This window comes from Taudactylus pleione, unplaced genomic scaffold (genome assembly GCF_031769625.1).
Source record: "Taudactylus pleione unplaced genomic scaffold, aTauple2 ptg000429l, whole genome shotgun sequence".
NCBI classification, from domain to species: Eukaryota; Metazoa; Chordata; class Amphibia; order Anura; family Myobatrachidae; genus Taudactylus; species Taudactylus pleione.
In genome coordinates, this window is record NW_028284831.1 from 162,501 (window position 1) to 179,219 (window position 16,719).

At 41.7% G+C, this 16,719-nt stretch overlaps 1 protein-coding gene across 2 annotated transcripts in view; it reads left to right on the plus strand.

Moving 5' to 3' along the window:
- Positions 1 to 1,353: 1,353 nt before the first annotated feature.
- LOC148506069 (phospholipid scramblase 3-like) overlaps positions 1,354 to 16,719 on the plus strand; it is a 116,188-nt gene continuing 100,822 nt past the window's right edge. The window contains exon 1 of one of the 2 annotated variants that reach the window (XM_088447321.1): positions 1,354 to 2,501. The gene's annotated coding sequence lies outside the window, so the exon portion shown is untranslated. The remainder of the gene's footprint in view (positions 2,502 to 16,719) is intronic. The other variant, XM_088447323.1, reaches the window with a different exon arrangement.

Genomic DNA, 16,719 nt, shown 5'->3' on the forward strand with positions numbered 1-16,719 from the left:
ATGTACACACATACTGTACATACACACACACACATAGATATGTACACATACACATACTGTACATACACACATAGATATGTACACACACATACTGTACATACACACACACATAGATATGTATACACACAGATACTGTACATACACACACACACACATAGATATGTACACACACACATACTGTACATACACACATAGATATGTACACACACATACTGTAAAAACACACACACATAGATATGTAGACATACATACTGTACATACACACACATAGATATGTACACACACACATACTGTACATACACACATAGATATGTAGACACGCACATACTGTACACACACATACACACATAGATATGTACACACACATACTGTACATACACACACACATAGATATGAATACACACATACTGTACATACACACACACATAGATATGTACACACACACATACTGTACATACACACACATAGATATGTACACATACATACTGTACACACACATACACACATAGATATGTACACACACATACTGTACATACACACACATACACACATAGATATGTACACACACATACTGTACATACACACACATACACACATAGATATGTACACACACATACTGTACATACACACACATACACACATAGATATGTACACACACATACTGTACATACACACACATACACACATAGATATGTACACACACACATACTGTACATACACACACATAGATATGTACACACACACATACTGTACATACACACACACATAGATATGTACACACACATACTGTACACACACATACACACATAGATATGTACACACACATACTGTACATACACACACACACATACACACATAGATATGTACACACACACATACTGTACATACACACACACATAGATATGTACACACACACATACTGTACATACACACACACATAGATATGTACACACACATACTGTACACACACATACACACATAGATATGTACACACACATACTGTACATACACACACATACACACATAGATATGTACACATACATAAAGAAGGAGATTTTGCACCGTCATAGGGCTAGTACGCCATCGCTGGTCCCATGTAATACGCGCTGCAGTGAGCCGGAGCTGATCGCCATCTCAGTAGGAAAACCATCGGTTCTGGCATTAGCATAAAGACGCAGACACGGATACTGGAAAAGACAGAGTTGCGCCTATAACGGCGTCCAGCTGGGAATGAGGCCCAGACTGTGATGAAACTGTTGTGTCACAAAGTGCATTCAGTAATCTGTAACTTCCCAGCGTTACTGTTATATTATTACACACCCAGCTCCCTACTGCCACTCCCTGCTGTGTGTAACCTCTCACTGCACTGCACAGGGAGGGACAGCCACAGGCGGGGAGACAGCCACAGGCCGGAGAGACAGCCACAGGCCGGAGAGACAGCCACAGGCGGGGAGACAGCCACAGGTGGGGAGACAGCCACAGGCCGGAGAGACAGTCACAGGCAGGAGAGACAGTGACAGGCAGGAGAGACAGTGACAGGCAGGAGAGAGTCACAGGCCAGAGAGACAGTAACAGGCCGGAGAGACAGCCACAGGCAGGGGAGACAGTCACAGGCAGGGGAGATAGTCACAGGCTGGAGAGACAGTCACAGGCAGGAGAGACAGTGACAGGCAGGAGAGACAGTGACAGGCAGGAGAGAGTCACAGGCCAGAGAGACAGCGACAGGCAGGAGAGACAGTGACAGGCAGGAGAAACAGTGATAGGTAGGAGAGACAGCGACAGGCCGGAGAGACAGTGACAGGCAGGAGAGACAGTGACAGGCAAGAGAGAGTCACAGACAGGAGAGAGAGAGAGAGCAACAGGCAGGAGATATAGCCATACCAGGAGAGACAGCCATAGAACAGGCTGGAGAGACAGTGACGGGCAGGAGAGAGAGAGCAACATTTAGGAGAGACAGCCATAGCAGGAGAGGCAGTAACAGGCAGGAGAGACAGTGACAGACAGGAGAGAGTCACAGAAAAGAAAGAGAGAGAGAGAGAGAGAGAGAGAGAGAGCAACAGGCCGGAGAGACAGTGACAGGCAGGAGAGACAGTGACAGGCAAGAGAGAGTCACAGACAGGAGAGAGAGAGAGAGCAACAGGCAGGAGATATAGCCATACCAGGAGAGAGAGCCATAGAACAGGCCAGAGAGACAGCGACAGGCAGGAGAGACAGTAACAGGCCAGAGAGACATTAACAGGTAGGATAGACAGTGACATTTATGAGAGACAGCCATAGCAGGAGAGACATCCACAGGCAGGAAAGACAGTGACAGGCAGGAGAGAGAGAGAGCAACAGGCAGGAGAGAGAGAGAGAGAGAGCAACAGAAAGGAGATAGACAAAAACAAGCAAGAGAGAGACAGCGACAGACACAGCATATAAGAATAAAAGACAAATATTAGAAGACAGCAAGGTGCACAGTGACAGAGACATACAAGCATCAACAACAACTAGAAGATAAAGTAAGTAGAAGTTAAGAAACTGAAAACAGGTAACATAGAGCACAGCGGCATAGGAGTAACTGGATCTACTGCTATAGAAGTGCAGTAATCTGTGTAATAAATGGTGTAGTAGTGTATGTACTGGGCTGTGTGTGTGTATATGACATGGTGTAGTAGTGTATGTACTGGGCTGTGTGTGTGTATATATGACATGGTGTAGTAGTGTATGTACTGGGCTGTGTGTATATATATGACATGGTGTAGTAGTGTATGTACTGGGCTGTGTGTGTGTATATATGACATGGTGTAGTAGTGTATGTACTGGGCTGTGTGTGTATATATGACATGGTGTAGTAGTGTATGTACTGGGCTGTGTGTGTGTATATGACATGGTGTAGTAGTGTCTGTACTGGGCTGTGTGTGTATATATGACATGGTGTAGTAGTGTATGTAGTGGGCTGTGTGTGTATATACATGACATGGTGTAGTAGTGTATGTACTGGGCTGTGTGTATGTATATATGACATGGTGTAGTAGTGTATGTACTGGGCTGTGTGTGTGTATATATGACATGGTGTAGTAGTGTATGTACTGGGCTGTGTGTGTGTATATATGACATGGTGTAGTAGTGTATGTAGTGGGCTGTGTGTGTGTATATATATGACATGGTGTAGTAGTGTATGTACTGGGCTGTGTGTGTGTATATGACATGGTGTAGTAGTGTATGTACTGGGCTGTGTGTGTGTATATATGACATGGTGTAGTAGTGTATGTACTGGGCTGTGTGTGTATATATGACATGGTGTAGTAGTGTATGTACTGGGCTGTGTGTGTGTATATGACATGGTGTAGTAGTGTATGTACTGGGCTATGTGTGTCTATATGACATGGTGTAGTAGTGTATGTACTGGGCTGTGTGTGTATATATGACATGGTGTAGTAGTGTCTGTACTGGGCTGTGTGTGTATATATGACATGGTGTAGTAGTGTATGTACTGGGCTGTGTGTGTGTATATATGACATGGTGTAGTAGTGTATGTATTGGGCTGTGTGTGTGTATATATGACATGGTGTAGTAGTGTATGTACTGGGCTGTGTGTGTATATATGACATGGTGTAGTAGTGTATGTACTGGGCTGTGTGTGTATATATATGATATGGTGTAGTAGTGTATGTACTGGGCTGTGTGTATGTATATATGACATGGTGTAGTAGTGTATATACTGGGCTGTGTGTGTATATGACATGGTGTAGTAGTGTATGTACTGGGCTGTGTGTGTATATACATGACATGGTGTAGTAGTGTCTGTACTGGGCTGTGTGTGTGTATATATGACATGGTGTAGTAGTGTATGTACTGGGCTGTGTGTGTATATATGGCATGGTGTAGTAGTGTATGTAGTGGGCTGTGTGTATATACATGACATGGTGTAGTAGTGTATGTACTGGGCTGTGTGTATGTATATATGACATGGTGTAGTAGTGTATGTACTGGGCTGTGTGTGTGTATATATGACATGGTGTAGTAGTGTATGTACTGGGCTGTGTGTGTGTATATATGACATGGTGTAGTAGTGTATGTAGTGGGCTGTGTGTGTGTATATATATGACATGGTGTAGTAGTGTATGTACTGGGCTGTGTGTGTGTATATGACATGGTGTAGTAGTGTATGTACTGGGCTGTGTGTGTATATATGACATGGTGTAGTAGTGTCTGTACTGGGCTGTGTGTGTATATGACATGGTGTAGTAGTGTATGTACTGGGCTGTGTGTGTGTATATATGACATGGTGTAGTAGTGTATGTACTGGGCTGTGTGTGTGTATATATGACATGGTGTAGTAGTGTATGTACTGGGCTGTGTGTGTATATATGACATGGTGTAGTAGTGTATGTACTGGGCTGTGTGTGTGTATATATGACATGGTGTAGTAGTGTATGTACTGGGCTGTGTGTGTATATATGACATGGTGTAGTAGTGTCTGTACTGGGCTGTGTGTGTATATGACATGGTGTAGTAGTGTATGTACTGGGCTGTGTGTGTGTATATATGACATGGTGTAGTAGTGTATGTACTGGGCTGTGTGTGTGTATATATGACATGGTGTAGTAGTGTATGTACTGGGCTGTGTGTATATATGACATGGTGTAGTAGTGTATGTACTGGGCTGTGTGTGTATATATGACATGGTGTAGTAGTGTATGTTCTGGGCTGTGTGTGTGTATATATGACATGATGTAGTAGTGTATGTACTGGGCTGTGTGTGTATATATGACATGGTGTAGTAGTGTATGTACTGGGATGTGTGTGTGTGTATATATGACATGGTGTAGTAGTGTATGTACTGGGCTGTGTGTGTGTATATATGACATGGTGTAGTAGTGTATGTACTGGGCTGTGTGTGTATATATGACATGGTGTAGTAGTGTATGTAGTGGGCTGTGTGTGTATATACATGACATGGTGTAGTAGTGTATGTACTGGGCTGTGTGTATGTATATATGACATGGTGTAGTAGTGTATGTACTGGGCTGTGTGTATGTATATATGACATGGTGTAGTAGTGTATGTACTGGGCTGTGTGTGTGTATATATGACATGGTGTAGTAGTGTATGTACTGGGCTGTGTGTATGTATATATGACATGGTGTAGTAGTGTATGTAGTGGGCTGTGTGTGTATATACATGACATGGTGTAGTAGTGTATGTACTGGGCTGTGTGTGTGTATATATGACATGGTGTAGTAGTGTATGTACTGGGCTGTGTGTATGTATATATGACATGGTGTAGTAGTGTATGTACTGGGCTGTGTGTGTGTATATATGACATGGTGTAGTAGTGTATGTACTGGGCTGTGTGTGTGTATATATGACATGGTGTAGTAGTGTATGTAGTGGGCTGTGTGTGTGTATATATGACATGGTGTAGTAGTGTATGTACTGGGCTGTGTGTGTATATATGACATGGTGTAGTAGTGTATGTACTGGGCTGTGTGTGTATATATGACATGGTGTAGTAGTGTCTGTACTGGGCTGTGTGTGTATATGACATGGTGTAGTAGTGTATGTACTGGGCTGTGTGTGTGTATATATGACATGGTGTAGTAGTGTATGTACTGGGCTGTGTGTGTGTATATATGACATGGTGTAGTAGTGTATGTACTGGGCTGTGTGTGTATATATGACATGGTGTAGTAGTGTCTGTACTGGGCTGTGTGTGTATATGACATGGTGTAGTAGTGTATGTACTGGGCTGTGTGTGTGTATATATGACATGGTGTAGTAGTGTATGTACTGGGCTGTGTGTGTGTATATATGACATGGTGTAGTAGTGTATGTACTGGGCTGTGTGTATATATGACATGGTGTAGTAGTGTATGTACTGGGCTGTGTGTGTATATATGACATGGTGTAGTAGTGTATGTTCTGGGCTGTGTGTGTGTATATATGACATGGTGTAGTAGTGTATGTACTGGGCTGTGTGTGTATATATGACATGGTGTAGTAGTGTATGTACTGGGCTGTGTGTGTGTATATATGACATGGTGTAGTAGTGTATGTACTGGGCTGTGTGTGTGTATATATGACATGGTGTAGTAGTGTATGTACTGGGCTGTGTGTGTATATATGACATGGTGTAGTAGTGTATGTACAGGGCTGTGTGTGTATATATATGACATGGTGTAGTAGTGTCTGTACTGGGCTGTGTGTGTATATATGACATGGTGTAGTAGTGTATGTACTGGGCTGTGTGTGTGTATATATGACATGGTGTAGTAGTGTCTGTACTGGGCTGTGTGTGTGTATATATGACATGGTATAGTAGTGTATGTAGTGGGCTGTGTGTGTGTGTATATGACATGGTGTAGTAGTGTATGTACTGGGCTGTGTGTGTGTATATATGACATGGTGTAGTAGTGTATGTACTGGGCTGTGTGTGTATATATGACATGGTGTAGTAGTGTATGTACTGGGCTGTGTGTGTATATATGACATGGTGTAGTAGTGTATGTACTGGGCTGTGTGTGTATATATGACATGGTGTAGTAGTGTCTGTACTGGGCTGTGTGTATATATGACATGGTGTAGTAGTGTATGTACTGGGCTGTGTGTGTATATATGACATGGTGTAGTAGTGTCTGTACTGGGCTGTGTGTGTATATATGACATGGTGTAGTAGTGTATGTACTGGGCTGTGTGTGTATATATGACATGGTATAGTAGTGTATGTACTGGGCTGTGTGTGTGTATATATGACATGGTGTAGTAGTGTCTGTACTGGGCTGTGTGTGTATATGACATGGTGTAGTAGTGTATGTACTGGGCTGTGTGTGTGTATATATGACATGGTGTAGTAGTGTCTGTACTGGGCTGTGTGTGTATATATGACATGGTGTAGTAGTGTATGTACTGGGCTGTGTGTGTATATATGACATGGTGTAGTAGTGTATGTACTGGGCTGTGTGTGTGTATATATGACATGGTGTAGTAGTGTATGTACTGGGCTGTGTGTGTATATATGACATGGTGTAGTAGTGTATGTACTGGGCTGTGTGTGTATATATGACATGGTGTAGTAGTGTATGTACTGGGCTGTGTATGTATATATGACATGGTGTAGTAGTGTATGTACTGGGCTGAGTGTGTGTATATATGACATGGTGTAGTAGTGTCTGTACTGGGCTGTGTGTGTATATATGACATGGTGTAGTAGTGTATGTACTGGGCTGTGTGTATATATATGACATGGTGTAGTAGTGTATGTACTGGGCTGTGTGTGTGTATATGACATGGTGTAGTAGTGTATGTACTGGGCTGTGTGTGTGTATATATGACATGGTGTAGTAGTGTATGTACTGGGCTGTGTGTGTATATATGACATGGTGTAGTAGTGTATGTACTGGGCTGTGTGTATATATGATATGGTGTAGTAGTGTATGTACTGGGCTGTGTGTATATATATGACATGGTGTAGTAGTGTCTGTACTGGGCTGTGTGTGTATATATGACATGGTGTAGTAGTATATGTACTGGGCTGTGTGTGTATATATGACATGGTGTAGTAGTGTATGTACTGGGCTGTGTGTATATATGACATGGTGTAGTAGTGTATGTACTGGGCTGTGTGTATATATGACATGGTGTAGTAGTGTATGTACTGGGCTGTGTGTGTGTATATATGACATGGTGTAGTAGTGTATGTACTGGGCTGTGTGTATATATGATATGGTGTAGTAGTGTATGTACTGGGCTGTGTGTGTGTATATATGACATGGTGTAGTAGTGTATGTACTGGGCTGTGTGTATATATGACATGGTGTAGTAGTGTATGTACTGGGCTGTGTGTGTGTATATATGACATGGTGTAGTAGTGTATGTACTGGGCTGTGTGTATATATGACATGGTGTAGTAGTGTATGTACTGGGCTGTGTGTGTGTATATATGACATGGTGTAGTAGTGTATGTACTGGGCTGTGTGTATATATGACATGGTGTAGTAGTGTATGTACTGGGCTGTGTGTGTATATATGACATGGTGTAGTAGTGTATGTTCTGGGCTGTGTGTGTGTATATATGACATGATGTAGTAGTGTATGTACTGGGCTGTGTGTGTATATATGACATGGTGTAGTAGTGTATGTACTGGGATGTGTGTGTGTGTATATATGACATGGTGTAGTAGTGTATGTACTGGGCTGTGTGTGTGTATATATGACATGGTGTAGTAGTGTATGTACTGGGCTGTGTGTGTATATATGACATGGTGTAGTAGTGTATGTAGTGGGCTGTGTGTGTATATACATGACATGGTGTAGTAGTGTATGTACTGGGCTGTGTGTATGTATATATGACATGGTGTAGTAGTGTATGTACTGGGCTGTGTGTATGTATATATGACATGGTGTAGTAGTGTATGTACTGGGCTGTGTGTGTGTATATATGACATGGTGTAGTAGTGTATGTACTGGGCTGTGTGTATGTATATATGACATGGTGTAGTAGTGTATGTAGTGGGCTGTGTGTGTATATACATGACATGGTGTAGTAGTGTATGTACTGGGCTGTGTGTGTGTATATATGACATGGTGTAGTAGTGTATGTACTGGGCTGTGTGTATGTATATATGACATGGTGTAGTAGTGTATGTACTGGGCTGTGTGTGTGTATATATGACATGGTGTAGTAGTGTATGTACTGGGCTGTGTGTGTGTATATATGACATGGTGTAGTAGTGTATGTAGTGGGCTGTGTGTGTGTATATATGACATGGTGTAGTAGTGTATGTACTGGGCTGTGTGTGTATATATGACATGGTGTAGTAGTGTATGTACTGGGCTGTGTGTGTATATATGACATGGTGTAGTAGTGTCTGTACTGGGCTGTGTGTGTATATGACATGGTGTAGTAGTGTATGTACTGGGCTGTGTGTGTGTATATATGACATGGTGTAGTAGTGTATGTACTGGGCTGTGTGTGTGTATATATGACATGGTGTAGTAGTGTATGTACTGGGCTGTGTGTGTATATATGACATGGTGTAGTAGTGTCTGTACTGGGCTGTGTGTGTATATGACATGGTGTAGTAGTGTATGTACTGGGCTGTGTGTGTGTATATATGACATGGTGTAGTAGTGTATGTACTGGGCTGTGTGTGTGTATATATGACATGGTGTAGTAGTGTATGTACTGGGCTGTGTGTATATATGACATGGTGTAGTAGTGTATGTACTGGGCTGTGTGTGTATATATGACATGGTGTAGTAGTGTATGTTCTGGGCTGTGTGTGTGTATATATGACATGGTGTAGTAGTGTATGTACTGGGCTGTGTGTGTATATATGACATGGTGTAGTAGTGTATGTACTGGGCTGTGTGTGTGTATATATGACATGGTGTAGTAGTGTATGTACTGGGCTGTGTGTGTGTATATATGACATGGTGTAGTAGTGTATGTACTGGGCTGTGTGTGTATATATGACATGGTGTAGTAGTGTATGTACAGGGCTGTGTGTGTATATATATGACATGGTGTAGTAGTGTCTGTACTGGGCTGTGTGTGTATATATGACATGGTGTAGTAGTGTATGTACTGGGCTGTGTGTGTGTATATATGACATGGTGTAGTAGTGTCTGTACTGGGCTGTGTGTGTGTATATATGACATGGTATAGTAGTGTATGTAGTGGGCTGTGTGTGTGTGTATATGACATGGTGTAGTAGTGTATGTACTGGGCTGTGTGTGTGTATATATGACATGGTGTAGTAGTGTATGTACTGGGCTGTGTGTGTATATATGACATGGTGTAGTAGTGTATGTACTGGGCTGTGTGTGTATATATGACATGGTGTAGTAGTGTATGTACTGGGCTGTGTGTGTATATATGACATGGTGTAGTAGTGTCTGTACTGGGCTGTGTGTATATATGACATGGTGTAGTAGTGTATGTACTGGGCTGTGTGTGTATATATGACATGGTGTAGTAGTGTCTGTACTGGGCTGTGTGTGTATATATGACATGGTGTAGTAGTGTATGTACTGGGCTGTGTGTGTATATATGACATGGTGTAGTAGTGTATGTACTGGGCTGTGTGTATATATATGACATGGTGTAGTAGTGTATGTACTGGGCTGTGTGTGTATATGACATGGTGTAGTAGTGTATGTACTGGGCTGTGTGTGTGTATATATGACATGGTGTAGTAGTGTATGTACTGGGCTGTGTGTGTATATATGACATGGTGTAGTAGTGTATGTACTGGGCTGTGTGTATATATGATATGGTGTAGTAGTGTATGTACTGGGCTGTGTGTATATATATGACATGGTGTAGTAGTGTCTGTACTGGGCTGTGTGTGTATATATGACATGGTGTAGTAGTATATGTACTGGGCTGTGTGTGTATATATGACATGGTGTAGTAGTGTATGTACTGGGCTGTGTGTATATATGACATGGTGTAGTAGTGTATGTACTGGGCTGTGTGTATATATGACATGGTGTAGTAGTGTATGTACTGGGCTGTGTGTGTGTATATATGACATGGTGTAGTAGTGTATGTACTGGGCTGTGTGTATATATGATATGGTGTAGTAGTGTATGTACTGGGCTGTGTGTGTGTATATATGACATGGTGTAGTAGTGTATGTACTGGGCTGTGTGTATATATGACATGGTGTAGTAGTGTATGTACTGGGCTGTGTGTGTGTATATATGACATGGTGTAGTAGTGTATGTACTGGGCTGTGTGTATATATGACATGGTGTAGTAGTGTATGTACTGGGCTGTGTGTGTGTATATATGACATGGTGTAGTAGTGTATGTACTGGGCTGTGTGTATATATGATATGGTGTAGTAGTGTATGTACTGGGCTGTGTGTGTGTATATATGACATGGTGTAGTAGTGTATGTACTGGGCTGTGTGTATATATGACATGGTGTAGTAGTGTATGTACTGGGCTGTGTGTATATATATGACATGATGTAGTAGTGTATGTACTGGGCTGTGTGTATATATGACATGGTGTAGTAGTGTATGTACTGGGCTGTGTGTGTGTATATATGACATGGTGTAGTAGTGTATGTACTGGGCTGTGTGTATATATGACATGGTGTAGTAGTGTATGTACTGGGCAGTGTGTATATATTACATGGTGTAGTAGTGTATGTACTGGGCTGAGTGCGTGTATATATGACATGGTGTAGTAGTGTATGTACTGGGCTGAGTGTGTGTATATATGACATGGTGTAGTAGTGTATGTACTGGGCTGTGTGTGTGTATATATGACATGGTGTAGTAGTGTATGTACTGGGCTGTGTGTATATATATGACATGGTGTAGTAGTGTATGTACTGGGCTGTGTGTGTATATATGACATGGTGTAGTAGTGTATGTACTGGGCTGTCTGTGTGTATATATGACATGGTGTAGTAGTGTATACTGGGTTGTGTATGTATATATGACATGGTGTAGTAGTGTCTGTACTGGGCTGTGTGTGTATATATGACATGGTGTAGTAGTATATGTACTGGGCTGTGTGTGTATATATGACATGGTGTAGTAGTATATGTACTGGGCTGTATGTGTATATATGACATGGTGTAGTAGTGTATGTACTGGGCTGAGTGTGTGTATATATGACATGGTGTAGTAGTGTCTGTACTGGGCTGTGTGTGTATATATGACATGGTGTAGTAGTGTATGTACTGGGCTGTGTGTGTATATGACATGGTGTAGTAGTGTATGTACTGGGCTGTGTGTATATATATGACATGGTGTAGTAGTGTATGTACTGGGCTGTGTGTGTATATATGATATGGTGTAGTAGTGTATGTACTGGGCTGTGTGTATATATATATGACATGGTGTAGTAGTATATGTACTGGGCTGTGTGTGTATATATGACATGGTGTAGTAGTGTATGTACTGGGCTGTGTGTGTATATATGACATGGTGTAGTAGTGTATGTACTGGGCTGTGTGTGTGTATATATGACATGGTGTAGTAGTGTATGTACTGGGCTGTGTGTGTATATATGACATGGTGTAGTAGTGTATATACTGGGCTGTGTGTGTATATATGACATGGTGTAGTAGTGTATGTACTGGGCTGTGTGTATATATATGACATGGTGTAGTAGTGTCTGTACTGGGCTGTGTGTGTGTATATATGACATGGTGTAGTAGTGTCTGTACTGGGCTGTGTGTATATATGACATGGTGTAGTAGTGTCTGTACTGGGCTGTGTGTGTATATGACATGGTGTAGTAGTGTCTGTACTGGGTTATGTGTGTGTATATATGACATGGTGTAGTAGTGTCTGTACTGGGCTGTGTGTATATATGATATGGTGTAGTAGTGTATGTACTGGGCTGTGTGTGTATATATGACATGGTGTAGTAGTGTATGTACTGGGCTGTGTGTATATATGACATGGTGTAGTAGTGTATGTACTGGGCTGTGTGTGTATATATATGACATGGTGTAGTAGTGTATGTACTGGGCTGTGTGTGTATATATGACATGGTGTAGTAGTGTATGTACTGGGATGTGTGTGTATATATGACATGGTGTAGTAGTGTCTGTACTGGGCTGTGTGTATATATATATGACATGGTGTAGTAGTGTATGTACTGGGCTGTGTGTGTATATATGACATGGTGTAGTAGTATATGTACTGGGCTGTGTGTGTGTATATATGACATGGTGTAGTAGTGTATGTACTGGGCTGTGTGTGTATATATGACATAGTGTAGTAGTGTATGTACTGGGCTGTGTGTGTATATATGGCATGGTGTAGTAGTGTATGCACTAGGCTGTGTGTGTGTATATATGACAAGGTGTAGTAGTGTCTGTACTGGGCTGTGTGTATATATATATGACATGGTGTAGTAGTGTATGTACTGGGCTGTGTGTGTATATATGACATGGTGTAGTAGTATATGTACTGGGCTGTGTGTGTGTATATATGACATGGTGTAGTAGTGTATGTACTGGGCTGTGTGTGTATATATGACATAGTGTAGTAGTGTATGTACTGGGCTGTGTGTGTATATATGGCATGGTGTAGTAGTGTATGTACTGGGCTGTGTGTGTGTATATATGACAAGGTGTAGTAGTGTCTGTACTGGGCTGTGTGTGTATATATGACATGGTGTAGTAGTGTCTGTACTGGGCTGTGTGTGTGTATATATGACATGGTGTAGTAGTGTATGTACTGGGCTGTGTGTGTGTATATATGACATGGTGTAGTAGTGTCTGTACTGGGCTGTGTGTGTATATATGACATGGTGTAGTAGTGTATGTACTGGGCTGTGTGTGTATATATGACATGGTGTAGTAGTGTATGTACTGGGCTGTGTGTGTATATATGACATGGTGTAGTAGTGTATGTACTGGGCTGTGTGTGTATATATGACATGGTGTAGTAGTGTATGTACTGGGCTGTGTGTGTGTATATATGACATGGTGTAGTAGTGTATGTACTGGGCTGTGTGTGTGTATATATGACATGGTGTAGTAATATATGTACTGGGCTGTGTGTGTATATATGACATGGTGTAGTAGTGTATGTACTGGGCTGTGTGTGTGTATATGACATGGTGTAGTAGTGTCTGTACTGGGCTGTGTGTGTATATATGACATGGTGTAGTAGTGTATGCACTGGGCTGTCTGTGTATATATGACATGGTGTAGTAGTGTATGTACTGGGCTGTGTGTGTGTGTATATGACATGGTGTAGTAGTGTATGTACTGGGCTGTGTGTGTGTATATATGACATGGTGTAGTAGTGTATGTACTGGGCTGTGTGTGTGTATATATGACATGGTGTAGTAGTGTATGTACTGGGCTGTGTGTGTATATATGACATGGTGTAGTATTCTATGTACTGGGCTGTGTGTGTGTATATATATATGACATGGTGTAGTAGTGTATGTACTGGGCTGTGTGTGTATATATGACATGGTGTAGTAGTGTATGTACTGGGCTGTCTGTATATATGACATGGTGTAGTAGTGTCTGTACTGGGCTATGTGTGTGTGTATATATGACATGGTGTAGTAGTGTATGTACTGGGCTGTGTGTGTGTATATATGACATGGTGTAGTAGTGTATGTACTGGGCTGTGTGTGTGTATATATGACATGGTGTAGTAGTGTATGTACTGGGCTGTGTGTGTGTATATATGACATGGTGTAGTAGTGTATGTACTGGGCTGTGTGTGTATATGACATGGTGTAGTATTCTATGTACTGGGCTGTGTGTGTGTATATATATGACATGGTGTAGTAGTGTATGTACTGGGCTGTGTGTGTATATATGACATGGTGTAGTAGTGTAGGTACTGGGCTGTGTGTGTATATATGACATGGTGTAGTAGTGTATGTACTGGGCTGTGTGTGTATATATGACATGGTGTAGTAGTGTATGTACTGGGCTGTCTGTGTATATATGACATGGTGTAGTAGTGTATGTACTGGGATGTGTGTGTATATATGACTTGGTGTAGTAGTGTATGTACTGGGAGGTGTGTGTATATATGACTTGGTGTAGTAGTGTATGTACTGGGCTGTCTGTGTATATATGACATGGTGTAGTAGTGTATGTACTGGGCTGTGTGTGTATATATGACATGGTGTAGTAGTATATGTACTGGGCTCTGTGTGTGTGTATATATGACATGGTGTAGTAGTGTATGTACTGGGCTGTGTGTATATATGACATGGTGTAGTAGTGTATGTACTGGGCTGTGTGTGTGTATATATGACATGGTGTAGTAGTGTATGTACAGGGCTGTGTGTATATATGACATGGTGTAGTAGTGTATGTACTGGGCTGTGTGTATATATGACATGGTGTAGTAGTGTATGTACTGGGCTGTGTGTATATATGACATGGTGTAGTAGTGTCTGTACTGGGCTGTGTGTGTGTATATATGACATGGTGTAGTAGTGTATGTACTGGGCTGTGTGTGTATATATGACATGGTGTAGTAGTGTATGTACTGGGCTGTGTGTGTATATATGACATGGTGTAGTAGTGTCTGTACTGGGCTGTGTGTGTGTATATATGACATGGTGTAGTAGTGTATGTACTGGGCTGTGTGTGTGTATATATGACATAGTGTAGTGGTGTATGTACTGGGCTGTGTGTGTGTATATATGACATGGTGTAGTAGTGTATGTACTGGGCTGTGTGTGTATATATGACATGGTGTAGTAGTGTATATACTGGGCTGTGTGTGTGTATATATGACATATTGTAGTGGTGTATGTACTGGGCTGTGTGTGTGTATATATGACATGGTGTAGTAGTGTATGTACTGGGCTGTGTGTGTGTATATATGACATGGTGTAGTAGTGTCTGTACTGGGCTGTGTGTGTGTATATATGACATGGTGTAGTAGTGTATGTACTGGGCTGTGTGTGTATATATGACATAGTGTAGTAGTGTATGTACTGGGCTGTGTGTGTGTATATATGACATGGTGTAGTAGTGTCTGTACTGGGCTGTGTGTGTGTATATATGACATGGTGTAGTAGTGTATGTACTGGGCTGTGTGTGTGTATATATGACATAGTGTAGTAGTGTCTGTACTGGGCTGTGTGTATATATATGACATGGTGTAGTAGTGTCTGTACTGGGCTGTGTGTGTGTATATATGACATGGTGTAGTAGTGTCTGTACTGGGCTAAGTGTGTATATATGGCATGGTGTAGTAGTGTCTGTACTGGGCTGTGTGTGTGTATATATGACATGGTGTAGTAGTGTATGTACTGGGCTGTGTGTGTATATATGACATGGTGTAGTAGTGTATGTTCTGGGCTGTGTGTGTATATATATGACATGGTGTAGTAGTGTCTGTACTGGGCTGTGTGTGTATATATGACATGGTGTAGTAGTGTATGTACTGGGCTGTGTGTGTATATATGACATGGTGTAGTAGTGTATGTACTGGGCTGTGTGTGTATATATGACATGGTGTAGTAGTGTCTGTACTGGGCTGTGTGTGTGTATATATGACATGGTGTAGTAGTGTATGTACTGGGCTGTGTGTGTGTATATATGACATAGTGTAGTGGTGTATGTACTGGGCTGTGTGTGTGTATATATGACATGGTGTAGTAGTGTATGTACTGGGCTGTGTGTGTATATATGACATGGTGTAGTAGTGTATATACTGGGCTGTGTGTGTGTATATATGACATATTGTAGTGGTGTATGTACTGGGCTGTGTGTGTGTATATATGACATGGTGTAGTAGTGTATGTACTGGGCTGTGTGTGTATATATGACATGGTGTAGTAGTGTCTGTACTGGGCTGTGTGTGTGTATATATGACATGGTGTAGTAGTGTATGTACTGGGCTGTGTGTGTATATATGACATAGTGTAGTAGTGTATGTACTGGGCTGTGTGTGTGTATATATGACATGGTGTAGTAGTGTCTGTACTGGGCTGTGTGTGTGTATATATGACATGGTGTAGTAGTGTATGTACTGGGCTGTGTGTGTGTATATATGACATAGTGTAGTAGTGTCTGTACTGGGCTGTGTGTATATATATGACATGGTGTAGTAGTGTCTGTACTGGGCTGTGTGTGTGTATATATGACATGGTGTAGTAGTGTCTGTACTGGGCTAAGTGTGTATATATGGCATGGTGTAGTAGTGTCTGTACTGGGCTGTGTGTGTGTATATATGACATGGTGTAGTAGTGTATGTACTGGGCTGTGTGTG